This window comes from Trichechus manatus, unplaced genomic scaffold, assembly GCF_000243295.1.
Source record: "Trichechus manatus latirostris isolate Lorelei unplaced genomic scaffold, TriManLat1.0 scaffold00030, whole genome shotgun sequence".
NCBI lineage: Eukaryota > Metazoa > Chordata > Mammalia > Sirenia > Trichechidae > Trichechus > Trichechus manatus.
This window is the reverse complement of record NW_004443966.1, coordinates 12544438-12559249: the sequence shown is the minus strand read 5'-3', so window position 1 is coordinate 12559249 and position 14812 is coordinate 12544438.

Here is a 14812-nt window from a genome sequence, read left to right as displayed (position 1 = left end):
TAGGTGAAGACCCTGCTTAATGGGCAGAGCAGTGTCAAATGTCAAGAACCTGCCACTTCACAGCTGAAACAGTTAAAGTTAGAGTTCCAGTATATACGCTGTTGTACTGAAGTAATGAGGGCCTATGCTGTTAAGATGGGCCCACACAAGTCTATGCAGGAGGAAAGGCACTCAAAGTCCCTGGATCCCTTATGCCTGTGCCTAGGCAAAGGATCTGTGCCTACCCTGGTTTCCTGGCTTAGGGGAACCGGTAGTTTATTTTTTCCTGTTTGTTAATTTGTTCACTCTCCAAGGCAGGGAGAATGGCTCGGGAGTGATGGATCCTACTTCTGGCCCAGGGGACTCGGCAATTGCTGAAGCCATCAGAGACCCAGTGCAGAGCAGAGAGTGGGGAGGTAAATGGGAGAGAGGTTTTTCCCTAAGTGGGGTGTTTTTGATCCGCGTGGTAGGCTGTACGCAATTATTTATCTTTCACCAGATTGAGGGCTGCTTCTCACTTGTTCTGGGTGGCTGGGAGAGTCTCAGAGGCTGGGTCTCTCCCAGTGCAGAAAAAGCGCCTCCTGAGCACTGCCAGTTGCCTCTAAAATGAAATTCTTGATAACGTGAATATTTTCTCTGTTTATCTTGATGTTGCTTATTGGTCCTGTTGTGAGGATTTTTGTTTTCTTTATGTTGAGGTGTAATCCATACTGAAGGCTGTAGTCTTCGATCTTCATCAGTAAGTACTTCAAGTCCTCTTCACTTTCAGCAGGCAAGGTTGTGTCATCTGCATATCACAGGCTGGTAATGAGTCTTCCTCCAATCTTGAGTTCTTCGTCATATAGTCTAGCTTCTTGGATTATTTGCGCAGCATACAGATTGAATAAGTATGGTGGAAGGATACAACCCTGACATACACCTTTCCTGATTTTAAACCAGACAGTATCCCCTTGTTCTGTTTGAATGTCTGCCTCTTGGTCTATGTACAAGTTCTGCATGAGCACAATTAAGTATTCTGGAATTCCCATTCTTCATAATATAGGGGTGGGACAGTGCAAATAAGTTGTATGGAACCCTAACGAGAGGATTGGTCAGTTTTTGCCATCTTGCTTGGCTTAAAATGAGCCATCCCGGAGGCAGACAGGGCATCCTAACTACCACCAAGCTGAAGAGATGGGAGTGGAGTGCATCCTTTGGACCTGGGATCCCTGCACCAAGATCATTCTAGACCCAGGAGACAGAGAGAGAACCGTAACGCGGGAGAACTGTAACTGGAACACGTGAGAGACGTCAGAAGCAGTGGCAGAGAAACTGCGGCCCCAGAGGCAGCAGAAACAGGAGACTGGCAGGAGACAGTGCAGTGAGCTGAATGCCTTTGGGCAGGACACCTACTGGCAGAGTGGGGTGCCTCCAAACACTTGGCATAGCTAGGCCCACTGATCCACGGAGTGAGAGAGCTGAGCGCCTTTGGGCCAAAGCTTACTGGCAGAGTGGAGTGCCCCCAGGCATTTACTGATGAAGCTGAAGAGCTTTGTAACATTTAGCCGAGCAACAGTTGCAATCCCTTTGTAACAGAGGCCAGGCTGAGGGCCAAGGGCGAGAGAGGCCTGCCTGTGGACACGGCTGAGAAAAGGCTGTCCTGATTGAAGAACTGTATCCTGAGTCATTTCTGGTCCAAAACTGTAACCTGTTACTTCCCCAATAAACCCCATAACTGTGAGTATGGTCTGTGAGTTCTGCGTGGCCATTTCAATGAATTATCAAACCCAGCAGAGAAGTAGAGAATGCTGTGGGAGGGATGACTGGTGTCAAAATCGGTAAAAAGGTTGGAGAGAGGAGGTATGTCTGACCTCCACCTCATAGGAATCGGCCTTGGGCTGTTGATCTTGTTTCTCCTTCCCCCTTGGGAAGTGAGAGGAGGTCAGATGCCCCGCCATCACACCATTTTCACAAATATTAAACACATATCAGATATATGGTTTCCAAAAATGTTCTCCCAGTCTGTAGGTTGTCTCTTCACTTTGTTGATAAAGTCTTTTGATGAATGAAAGTTTTTAATTTTGATGTGGTCCCATTTATCTGTTTTGTCTTTTGTTGCTCATGCTTTCATTATCGTATCTAAGAATCTGTTGTTTTCCCCTGCTTTTTAGAAAACACTTTCAGTGAGTTGCCATTGTCTACAGCAGCACCATCCAAGAGAAATATAATGCGAGCCACATATGTAATTTTAAATTTTGTATAGATCATGTTAAAAAGGGAAAAAGAACCAGTTGAAGTTAATTTTAATAATATATTTTACTTAACCCATCTATTAGCATTTCATCATTTCAACACACAATCAATATAGAATTATCAATACTTTACATTCTTTTTTTGTACAAAGACTTTGAAATTCAATGTGCATTTTACACTTACGTCTCAGTTTGGACTAGCCACATTTCAAGTGCTCAGTAGCCACGTGCGGCTGTTTGCTACCATGCTGGACAGCATAGGTATAGAGAACAGAGTTCTCAGTCCTTATGGAATAGAATGTACCGAGCGATGAGACTTGGCCTATCTCTCGCTTCCTCTCTCTTGCTGTGCCCCATGTACATCGTCTGCTCCAGGCAAATCACAAATATTCCTGCTTCTTGCATGTCACTGTGCCTTTGCTAATGCTACTCTCTCTTGCTCTCCATGCTCTTTCCATCTCTTCAATCCCCACATCCCACTTCTTCAACTAGATGAACACCTCCTCATCAGTCAAGACTAGGTTCAAACAACACTGCTTTCAAGAAACCTTTCCTTTCTTGACTTCCAGGGTAGAACTGAGCCTCTTCTATACCGTGTTCAGACCTCTATGCTAGTACTCATAACCTATAAAGTACATTTATTTGTTTATATAACTGATCCATTATACTAGACGTTAAACCCCTTAAAGTCAAGTATTTTATCTTGTTTTTCTATCTCCAAAACCTAGCACAAGCCCGCACACAGCTAAAGTGCTTAATCAATATTTGGTGGATGAATGAATCAATAACTAGGAAACAAAGGCCCAGAAAGATAAAGTGACTTGCTCAAAGACTCATAACTGAAACTTGGTGTAAAAAATGACGTGGTGGAGGCGTATGACCTCCTCTAACTTCACAAGGGGGAAAGAATCGTTATCAGCCCAAGACGGATTGCTATGAGGCAGAGGTCAGATATGTTTCCTTTCTCCAAATTTTTTACCAGTTCTGGCACCAGCCATCCTTCCCACAGCACTCTCTACTTCTCTGCTGGGTTTGATAATTTGTTGCAATGGCCACACGGAACTCACAGACAATACTCACGATTTGGACTTGTAGCCTACTGGACTGTGAGAGAATAAATTTCTCTTTGTAAAGCCATCCACTTGTGGTATTTCTGTTGGAGCAGCACTAGATGACTGAGACAGAATTTGGTACCGAGAGTGGGGTGCTGCTGTAACAGATATCTAAAATGTGGAATCGGTTTTGAAACTGTGAATGGATAGAGGTGCGGCAGCAGCAGAGGACCAGCAGTGCCAGAGAACCTGCAGCAGCACAGAAGGGGCAGCGACAGAGAACCAGCAGCAGCAGAACCAAGAGACCAGTGCAAGACGGCACTGGAGCCCACCCACAGAGCAAGAGAGCTGAGTGCCTGTGCGCCAGAGGCTTTCCGGCGGAGTGGGATGCCTTCGGGCACTTGTTGGTGGAGTTAGGCTTGCTCACCCACAGAGCGAGGGAGCTGAGTGCCTGTGTGCAGGAGGCTTCCTGGCGGAGTGGGGTGCCTCCAGGCACTTCATCAGTGGAGCTACTGAGCTTTGGAACAATTGCCCCAGCAGGGCAGATGCGGGCGTGAGGCCCAAGGGCCAAGAGGCCACAGGAAGCAGAAGCTGAAGAGACAGGGAACACAAGAAGCAGAGCTGCCTCAGTCTCAAAAGGTATGGCCGAGACCTCTGGGGTTTCAAAGGGTGGAGCCATGGCCCCCGGTGTTTCTAAGGGTGGAGTTGTCACTCTGATGGACTAGTAGAATGGTGAGCCTAAAGCCAAGGGAGCAGAGTTGCCGTCCCAGTGGGCCTGGAAGGCAGAGCTGAAGCCCAGAGCCAAGGGGCCTCCACTCAGAATCCGTAGACTGTGGCCAATACCTAGAGTCTGGAGGGCAGGGCTATTGTGTAAATTGTCTCAGAGAACAGAGAATTCTTTTCAGAGCCTTGAGGGCTAATGTAATGTGTCCTGCTGACTTGCTTGGTGCCTATTACCCCTTCTTTCCCTCCAGTTTCTCCCATTTGTAATGGAAATGTCTAGCTTGTGCCTGTTCTGCCATTGTACCTTTGGAAGCAGATGACTTGGATTCTAGATTTCACAGATGAGGAGGAATTTTTGGATTTTGGACTTGGAGTTAAGTCTTTTGCTGTGATATGATGAGATGAATATGTTTTGCATGTTGCAGAGATGTGATTTTTTGGGGGCCAAAGGGTGGAATGTCATGGATTGAATTGTGTCCCCCCAAAAATGTGTGTAGCACCTTGGCTAGGTCATGACTCCCAGTATTGTATGATTGTGTTATCTGATGTGATTTCGTTATGTGTTGTAAACTCTACCACTATGATGAGATTATATGTGATCTCCTCATGTGTTATAAACTCTATCACTGTATTGAGGTTATACTGATGAGGTTGACAAGATTAGTGTCTTAATGCAATCTCTTTTGAGATATAAAAGAGAGAAGTGAGCAGAGACACATGGGAACCTCATACCACCAAGAAAGCAGGGCCGGGAGCAGAGCGTGTCCTTTGGACCTTAGGTTCCTGCGCAGAGAAGCTCCCAGACCAAAGGAAGATTGATGACGCAGACCTTCCTCCAGAGCCAATGGAGAAAGCATTCCCCTGGAGCTGATGCCCTGAATTTGGACTTGTAGCCTATTGGACTGTGAGAGAATAAATTTCTCTTTGTAAAGCCATCCACTTGTGGTATTTCTGTTGGAGCAACACTAGATGACTGAGACGTAGGGTTTATTAGGGAAGTTGCAGGTTGCAATTCAGGATCAGAAACGACTCAGGATACAGTTCTTTGATCAGGACAGCCTCTTCTCAGCTGTGCTTGCAGGCAGGCTTCTCTCTCTTGCCCCCTGTTCCTGGACCCCTTGGCTTCTTGGCCCCTCAGCTCAGCCTCTGCCTGGCTCGAGCAACTGTTACAAATCTCTTTAGCTCTGCCAGTAAGTGCCCAGGGGCACCCTCTGCCGGTAAACCTCAGCCCAAAGGTGTTCAGCTCTCTTGCTTCATGGGTTGACAAGCCCAGCTCCACTGACAAGTGCCCAGAGACACCCCACTCCACCAGGAAGCCTCCTGCCCGAAGGTGCTCAGCTTTCTCGCTCTGTGGGTCAGCACACCGATTGTAGCAGCCTCATTCCATAAGCCAAGAAGTCCACGGTGCCATCTCATGCTGGTCTCCTGGTTCTGTTTCTGCTGGTTCTCTGCTGCACTTGCCATTGCTTCTCATTGTCTTGCAGCCTCTCCAGTGTTACAGCTCTCTCTGTGTGTCTCCTGGTTCTAGGAGGTTCTTAGCGCAGGGATCTCAGGTCCAGAGAACATGTTCCACTCCTAACTCTTCTTCTTAGTGGTAGTGGGTCCCCCCATCTACTCACTTCTCTCTTCTTTTATCTCTTGTAAGATAAAAGATGTGACTCAAGGGCGTGACTTGAATCAGGATGGTAAGGGTGGTGACTGGGGTAAGGGTGATGACTTGAGTCATACCGTGTAATAAGGTGGTGACTCAAGATACAACCCACCCTAATCCTGCCTCATTAATGTACAGACAACTCATCTCCAAATAGGACTATAACCACAGGCATAGAGGCTATGATTTACAACACATCACAAAATGGAGGATAATTACATGAGATCACAAAATAGAGGATGACTACATCATAACTGCCAAACCACTGAAAATCATCGCCTAGCCAAGCTGACACATAACCCTAACCATCACAGGTTTCACACACTTTATTTGCATAGTCTCACCCAATCATTGTGTGGGAGTCACAAAGACTATGGCTAGAAGGGCCATTTTAAGTAATTCACTGCACCACAGGCTACCCCCTGGCTCTTCTAGACATTGGCCCTTTCATACTTGAAGGATTAAATTCCCCCTCCCAATCATTTTACCAGTCCAAAAGAGTCATTGACAATTAGTCCTTCAGTAGGGCAAAAGAGTCCTCAGGGTGAGGTTACTCAAGTACCAGCCATTCAAGTCTGCTACAGGTATGCGTCTGATCTGGCCAGGTTCTCCAAAAATCATCTTGGCATCACCCTTTCTGTTGTCTGATAAAATTTAGCTGAGAGAAGATTATTCCCTTGCTCTGAGTCTCTCTTGAGATATTAGCATAATGTTAGATTTCCCCCACTGCATAACCCATTTATTCATTCCTTTACCTTCAGCTATTATTTCTCCTTCCTTCCATTTGAATTTATTTTTACCCAAACTTTTCCACCTTAGGAAGGGACATCAGGTTCAGCTACTGTGCTAGTCCAGATTGCTGGCAGCAAGACCAGTCTAGCAAGTGCTTCCCCCTCAGTCCACTCCCATTCATGTTGGGTAGGGTTACATAGGTACAACACGAGCGCTATCTTGACCACTAGGCAATACGGCAGTATTCACTGTCAACTCCAATTTTTCCAGATTGGGGGAAGGTAAAATCCATCCTATCAGGCCCTTGGGAATTCTGGCATACAAGTTCAGGGTTATAGTTACGGTCTCTTACTTCGGGATCACCCCTGCTTCCGGCACCCACAGCTATATTCCTGGTCCTGGGACCAAAGCATCCAGTGGGAAAAAAGCAATTTTAGGTGATGTGGGGAAGAACTGTACGGTGGCACCAGCATCCTCCCCTACTCCCTCTTCCCCAGATCCCCCACAGAAGCATAGGAATCTATCCAGTGGTGATTCTCCCTTTTCCCGCTCGCGTTCAGTGTGAGCACACTCTCATGCAGGCATGTGAGCCAGCCCTTCATGCCTTTTTCTCCCCGTTTTAGATAGCAAATGTTTCAATTGCCCATTCTAATTCTCTATCAAACCATTACTCTGAGGTTGGTGTGCTGCACCCTGTGGGCTGTAAATGTGCTCCTCGGTCTGATGAAATGTAACTTGATGGCCCATATTGGTACAGTATCTTTTGTTCTAATCCCATTGGTGGGCCACAGGCACCTTATTTGCGTAGTTCACCCAATCATTGTGGGGGAGTCACAAAGACTATGGCTAGAAGGGCCATATTAAGTAATTCACTGCACTGCATGTGGCATCCTGACTTACATCAAGGCTCTCAGTCTGGTGTTTATTTGGCCACCAGGTTGGGGGATGTGAGAAAGCCTAATGTGCAGGGTATGCATGGAGGATTTGAGCGAAAAATGGTTAGAGATGACAATTGCTAAAATCCAGGTGACCTGGACCATGATCCTACTATTTCTGTTGTGAATTCAGCTTTAGCTGCACCATATTTAACTGCCCTAGACTAATTACTAGGAAATGAGAGGGATCAAAATAAACACAGGATCATGATGCAGGATGAGACACAGCTCTTGATCAGTGGTGACCTGACACAGATGAAGAGGGTGACTGTGCCCTGGGGAAGAATTCCTTCTGTTGTGATGTATCTGCCCCTGCTTGAAGCTGAGTAGCAGAGGAGTTTACTGATGGAGTTCCTGAAGGGTCTGGGGGCGCTGGGTCTCTCAGTGGACCTGCTCCTACCCTGTACCTTATTGACAGCTCAGTCTGAGTTTTTTCATTTGTAAAATTCAGGGATTGGACTGGCTTTGTTGTTGTTGTTGTTGTTAGCTGCCGTTGAGTTGGCCCCCAACTCATGGCAACCCCACGCACAACGGAACAAAACACTGCCTCGTCCTGCATCATCCCAGTGACTGGCTGCATATCCGACTGTTGTAATCCATAGGGTTTTTGTTGGCTGATTTTTGGAAGTAGAACACCAGGCCTTTCTTTCCAGTCCACCTTAGTCTGGAAGTTCTATTGAACCCTGTTCCGCATCATAGTCACATGCAAGCCTCCACTGACAGGTGGGTGGTGGCTATACATGAGGTGCATAGGCCAGGATCAGACCGAATCTCCCACAAGGAAGGCAAAAATTCTACACTGAACTTGGGTACTGTAAATACGTGACTCAAGTACCACTACTCTCCCCATTAGTACCCACAGAAGACATTACTGCCTTCTCTCCCGCCTTGGAATCCTTCTTTAAACTGGGCCATCAAGCTGGCATTCTTCTGACTGAAACCTGTTTGCCTTTGAGACTCTTCTAGCTCTGACCTTCTAATTCCACTGATAAAGACACATGCCTCTGATCTTTGGGAGCCCCCTTACCAGACTGTGGGAGAGTAACACCTCCAGTTCTCATTAGCTTTAATCAACAGCTGAATTCTTGGGGCTTGTTCCTGTCAAGGCCACCCAAGAGGCCAAGGAGAGAAGAGCGGGGAGGAGGTGGTAGAAGGGAACAGCGTCTAGCTCCTACCAGGGCATCCGGGTACACAATTTTATTTTTATTTGTGAGCCTGTTGGGCTGGTTGCCTGAGCATCCACTGTGGACACACTTGTCCAGGATGCTTTCTAGAAGAAATGCCACAAGAGAGTAAGCTGACCTCCTGTCCTTGGGTAGCATGCAGTTTAATGCAGGAGCCAGAAAATATGAGTTCTGTTCCCACTAACTTGAGTAGATGAAGTGGGAACTCATTTTATCTAGTTAATGGCTATGTGGCCAAGTGTCTGGAAGAGTGCCTGGCACAAAGTAGTCTCTCAATAAATATTTGAATGATGAATGCAAAATAAATATACATATACACAGACAAAAGAACACTCTCCATCCTTGAGCTTAGCTGGGCAACGTTGTGTTGAGCTCCCAGCCAGCATGGAACTCATTTTCACAGCTCCCTCCCTCCTCCCCTCAGATTTTTCCAAGTGAGGCCATGTTACCTTAACTTAATGTCTAAAGCACACACAATTCTACACTCTCCCGCAAACCCAGATGCCACTTTCTGTGGTTTTGTGGTGTGTAACACATTCATTAAGATGTATTTTTGCCTCTGTTGTTATTTTTTTAAGCAGATCTAGCCTGGCCTTAAGTGGGAACTCATTACCCATAGAAGGGCATCAGCCTGGGGCTGCCTCAGGGCATCCTAAAATCCTGGGGTAGAATTGCATCTTCTGTGAAGCAGGGGTTGCAGGCCCAGTCATTTGTTTCAGGGTTAGCAGCTGATGGTTCTGCGGGAATCTGGTCCAAAAAGGGTCAGTCAGCTTTAGGGGAGGGGCCTGGCCAGATGTGGAAACTCTAAACACATATTAATTATGAGTGAGAACAACACGTTTTTATTTTGCTGTCCTTACCCTGGAACTGAGGAAGGCTGCTGAGCCCACACACATTCTCTCTGTGTCTCTCTCCTCCTCTCTCTTTCTGTGTGTGTGTGTCTGTGCTGGACTGGCTCAGGCTCCCTGCCTGTGCCCTAACACGATACTGCTTGTACTTGGTCCTCTTCTGGGGAGTGGACACACCTCACTCAATTTAGAAGACATAGGCTGAGCACCCACTAGGTGCGAGGCCTCCTTGGCAGACTGGGTGATCCAGGAGGTAGAGCCAGCAGGCGCTTAGGTCAACAGCAAAGCCCCTCCCTTCTTGCCCTACTCCCAGCCCAAGGAGAAAAGTTCAGGTTCATTGCACTTATCCAGGATTTTGCAATCAGAATCTGTAGAAGGAAGCTATTTTGAGTTCAGCACACATGGATGGGTGGTATTTTTTCAGGGTTAGAACTGTTTTTGCTTGAATTTCATATGAGGGAGGCCCTATTTTTCAGGGCTCAGGGCATCTAAAGGTCTTAGCCCACCCTGTCCCAGTGGCAGGCCCTGGGCGAGTACACGGATGAATTACACAAGGTCTCCAGGGCAAGATCCACTCAGCACAGTAACTACAGCCTGTCTAAACTCAGTTCTGTTGGTCAGAAGCTGGTAAAGAGGAACAAGGAATCCTTGTGGCCACACAGCCAAGGTCAGAAGCCTTATGTCCCTGTTCCTTGGGACCAACGTGAATCGCGTCCAGGGGCTAGAGTTGGGCATCCTAGAAGCATTCCGTTGAAACCAGAATCTGCTGAGCTAGGAATTGGGTTCTTCTTCCAGCTCTACCAGGATCCCCTTGAGATCTTATGCCTGAGAGTCCTCTGCGAACCCAAACCCCACTTTCTGTGGTTTATGATCGACACAAGGAATCCCTGGGTGGCGTAAACGGTTAAGTGCTGAACTACTGGCTGAAAGGTTGGCAGTTAGAGCCCACTCAGAGGCACCTCAGAGGACAGGCTCCGCCATCTGCTTCTGAAATACCACAGCCCTGAGAACCCTATGGAGGATGGTTATACTTTGCACACATCGGGTCACCATGAGTCAGAATCAACTCATGGCAACTAAAAACAACACGATTGACTCATCCTTGGGACCTCGAGGACATCACAGAGCTTCTCTGAGAGTGAGGCCCTCACCTATAAAATGGAGTAATAAACACCCTGTGATGACGGTGGGCCGAGATAAACTCACCTATAAAATGGAGTAATAAACACCCTGTGATGACGGTGGGCCGAGATAAACTGCCGTTAGTATCATCTCCCTTTCCCACCATTCACCTAGCCACCGGCCTCCTCCACGATAATAATCACCCCTGTAACCTACCAGCCACGAGTAAAGTTATACATATCCCCATTTACATAACATCTCCTGAAATCCCTCCCTTAATCTCAGAGCTGTCTTGCCAAAGATGCAACTCCCGAAGTTGAAGGCATTTGGTTAAATGCGAGAACCAGGTATGGACACCAGGGATCGTTTTCGTTGCCGTCAGTTGCCATCGAGTTGCCTCTGACTCATGGTGACCCCACGTACAACCGAAGGAAACATTGCCTAGTCCTGCGCCATCTTCATGATTCTTGGTCTGCTCGAGTCCATTGTTGCGGCCACTGTGTATTTTGAGTGTCTTCCAACCTGGAGGGCTCATCTTCCAGCACTATATCGAACAACATTCTGTAGTGATCCATAGGGTTTTTACTGGATGATTTTCAGGTTTCCAGGCCTTTCTTCCTAGTCTGTCTTAGTCTGGAGCTTTGCTGAAACCTGTCCACCCTGGGTGACCCTGCTGGTATTTGAAATACTGATGGCATAGCTTCCAGCATCATGGCAACGTGCAAGCCACCACAGGAAGATAACCAGACAGGCGAGCGGTGGACAAAAGGCCTGAGTAGAGAGTAAAGCAGAGGTGCCCTCCTCCAGGGCATGCTTGCTTCTCTCCTCATGAGGGCCACTGAGAAGAGATTGGGCCAGCAGAGAAGTAGTTTCCGCCCCTTGGAGATTACTCACTCCTCTTCACCAGAGATGGTCTCTGTCTTTCCTCCAGGAACAAAAGTATTCCCCAGACTTGGGCTTGGCGATGGAGTGCCAAGGAAAGAAGGCTTTGGGTTTTGCTGACCTGGGTTTAAAACGCCATTTCCCCATTCTTTCTACCAGGTTGAGACACAGTTTGGATGTGAATGACTTTCCCATCTCTGGGCCAGGCTATCTCAAATAACTTACACATGAGTAATGTGGCCATGTTTGTGCAGGGTTTGTTTAGATAAGAGAAACAAGCTCAGGCCTCCTGGGAGGGGCTGCTCAGCACTGCAGAGCCAACCCCTTTCCTGGGCCTGCCCTGGAGGACCAGGCCTTCAGGCTGCTGGCTCGTGGCCCTGGAGGGCCACTGAACAGCCCGCCTGCTGCCAGTCAGCCAGCCTGCCACAGAGGAGGAAAGGTGAGGGAAGGAGCAGAGGATGGGGGACAGGGAAGCTGGGAGCTGGGTGTGCGTGCAGCTCGGGCACTCAGTAGTTGTGTGACCTGGGTAAGACACTTCAATGCTCTGAGCACTAATTTCCCCCTCTGTGGGGGAATAATGATAATAATAAAATCTACCCCACAGAGGAGTTATGAAGATTAAAAGAGATGATGGGAGAGAAATCACTTTGTAAACTGCAAAGGCCGATGCCTGTGTTAGCTATTAATTAATGTCTGGATTGAGGCCGTGTTTTCAGGCCACACACACGAGTGGAAACAGCACAATGCCAAGGCTCGAAGGGTGGGGTCCACATCCCGAGTCTGCTGCTGACGAGTCACATGACCTCAAGTCTCTGCATCTCCCTGAGCCTCAGTATGCCCTTCTGTGAAATGGGGATAGTAATTCCTCCACTTTAGAATCCTTTATTGGCTGGCTTGAACAAAAGGAAGGAGCCCGGGTGGCGCAGTGGCTAACTGCTCGGCTACTAACCGAAAGGTCGACAGTTTGAACCCCACAGCCGTTCCTCGGGAGAAAGTTGTGGCAGTCTGCTTCTGTAAAGATTACAGGCTTCGAAATCCTGAGGCAGTTCTACTCTGTCCTGTAGGGTCCCTATGAGTTGGAATTGACTGAACACCAACAAGGTTGAAGAGGAGAATAGATATGAAATTGGTTTGTGAGCTGTAAAACATGCACATATGAGAGGGCCACCGTGCCAAATTATTCAAAAGGTTATTCATCAACCCAGCCATCAATGAATGCTTAGTGAGCAGGCCAGTTGAGGGTACAGATTTAGAGCCTAGCTGGGGAAAAGAAAGAGGAGGACTGCAGGCGAAGAATTAACTAACAATGCAATGTAGTGGTGAAAAGCAGATCGGCAGAGGCTGAAGGGTGGATCACCCATCTCCTCCCGGCTGACACTGTCCTAGTTTACCTATAACACTTCGTGAGCAATGCCTTAACTCATTTCCTTGTTTTCAAACTTTTTTTTTTTTTTAAAAAAAGCAGAATCCATTTTTCAAACAAAGAGTTAGACAGAACCCCAGGTCACAAAACATCAAAGCAAATCTGCTCTGCCGGAAATGGGGGCCGCGGCCCAGAGCCAGGTCTTCCCCACATCCCCCAGTCTGTCTCCCCACTCCTGTCCCTCCCTTAGCAGCCCCTGAGACTCCTCCTCGGAGCCCCGAGTTTCTATAGCTTTGAAACCACAGGCTTCTCTGCAAGGTCTGTACCCCAGAGACATGTTCACACAAAGGGGCAAGTGCGTGCATGTTCACAGAAGCATTATTTGTAACGACGAAAATGGAAACAATCTAAATGTCCATCAGCAGCAGGAGAAAGGAGAAACAGATCCAAATACATTTAGGCAGTGTAATTAACTTTACTACAGTGAAAGTGAATGAGCAAGAGCTACACAGATCAAGATTAATCTCGTAAGTATAATATTGAGTGCAAAAGGCAGGTTGAAGCATATGTACTACATATTATTTGTATAAAATCTAAAAATATACAAAACAAGACTGAATATGCTTCTTGTTGCATATACATCTAGTTAGAGTATGAAGATTGTAAGGGAAATAGTAAAGCGTCTAGAAGGACCAGGTGAATCTCTTCATGACCTTGGGGTGAGCAAACATTTCTTAAACAGGACTCAAAAAGCAGTAACCATAAAAGAAAAGATTGATAAACTGAACTTCATTAAAATTAAGAATTACTCACACAAAGAGACCATGAAGAGAGATTTAAAAAAAAACAAGACAGAAAGTGGGAAAAGATATTTGCAATACATGTATCCTATTAAGGCACTTATCCAGAATATAAAAAGGACTCTTACAAAGCAGTAAGAAAAAAGACAATTCAATTTTTTAATTTATAACACTTTATAAAAGAGGATATCCAAAGTACAGTAAGGATAGAAAAAGGAGTTTGACATCATTAATTATCAGGAAAATGCATAGTAAAACACAGTGCCATGCCATTACACAGCCATTAGAATGGCTGAAACTTAAGACTGACGATATCAAGTATTACCAAGGATGTCGATCAGCCAGAGCTCCCATATGTTGCTGGTGGGAATGTAAATTGGTGCAACCACTTTGGGAAACAGTTTGACAGCATCTACTACTGATTATATGTAAGTATCTCCTAGAAATTTTACTCCTGGGTGTATATGCAACAGAAATGAGTGATTAAGTCCACCAAGAGGCATGTGCAAGAATGTTCATATAGTCACATACTTATAATATCCTCAAACTGGAAATAACCCCAAATGTCCATAATCAGTTGAATGGGCACCAAATGGTATATTCATGCAACGAATGCTACACAGCAGTGAAAAAGAAGGAACTATTACTACACACGAGAACAGGATGAATCTCATAGACAGGGACAGATTACCCAGTAAGCAAGGTATGCACAGGCTTACTTCTGCTTCCTCACCAATCTGTAGCGCACAATGTCACCTGTTTTTTTACCACATTGTTGATGTGGTGAAACCCATGTGAAATTGTTTGCTACAGATTAGTAAGTAAACACAAGTAAGCCCCTGCGTACCTTGCTTATTGGTTCATCCACCCCTGCCTACAGATAAAAGAAGTCAGATACAAAAGAGGTTATACTGTATGATTTGATTCATTGTTGTTGTTTGGTGTCGTCGAGTTGGTTCTGACTCATAGCGGACCTATGTACAACAGAACGAAACACTGCCTGGTCCTGCGCCATCCTCACAATCGTTGCTATGTTTGAGGCCCTCGTTGCAGCCACTGTGTCGATCCATTTCATTGATGGTCTTCCTCTTTTTTCACTAACCTTCAACTTAACCAAGCATGATGTCCTTCTCCAGGGACTTCTTCCTCCTGATAACATGTCCAAAGTACATGAGACAAAGTTTCATCATCCTCACTTCTAAGGAGCATTCTGGCTGTACGTCTTCCAAGACAGATTTGTTCGTTCTTCTGGCAGTCCATGGTATATTCAATATTCTTTGCCAACACCATAATTCAAAGGCATCAATTCT